This window comes from Nycticebus coucang, chromosome 9 (assembly GCF_027406575.1).
Source record: "Nycticebus coucang isolate mNycCou1 chromosome 9, mNycCou1.pri, whole genome shotgun sequence".
In the NCBI taxonomy this organism is placed as follows: domain Eukaryota; kingdom Metazoa; phylum Chordata; class Mammalia; order Primates; family Lorisidae; genus Nycticebus; species Nycticebus coucang.
In genome coordinates, this window is record NC_069788.1 from 85790642 (window position 1) to 85791358 (window position 717).

Here is a 717-nt window from a genome sequence, read left to right on the forward strand (position 1 = left end):
GCTGGGTGACCACAAAACTAACCACCAGTTCCTCTGAAGCCCAGCCCGGCAGCCTGCACCAGAACCGCGGGGGGAAAAGGTGATGCAGCACTTTGTGCTGCCCTGTTTTGAGCAGGCTGGCCAGGGCCACCAGCCTAGTTATCAGTTTCTCACAGAAGACCGCTCTGGCCAGCCTGCCTGGAAAGTCCCGGGGGTGAGCACGCTGGCATTCCGCCCCTCTTTGTGTGTCTGGGCCACTCCCTTGGGGGAGTGCTGAGCTTGAATCTGTAACGTTTTAGTTCCTGGTGCCTTTGAGTTGAAAACAGGCATGCCCTTTAAGACAAAAGCAACCTTTATTGGCTTTTCTGAATAGCCTCACTAGGTTAAAGGGGAGAGTAGGACAGGTTATGTGTGGGAAAATGCACCCTCAAACTGCGGTATCAGCAGTGTCCTGACACCGCAGGGCTCAGGCATTTGGGGATAGAACCTGGGAGCATATTAACACCACCTGTTTTCTCCCTAATTCTTAAATATCTCAGAATTAGGGTAAACCTTCCCCCACCCCCACACACATACTCAATCATCCTGTTCATTTCCTTCTTGGAAAACCAGCAAGGTCAGATTGCTCAGTTCATCAGAGCATGACCTCGGGAGTCAGGCTCCTGGGTTGAACCCCAGTGTCACTGCACACTAACCCTGTGGTTTGGACAACTTGGCCTCCTTGCTCTGTCCATTCTG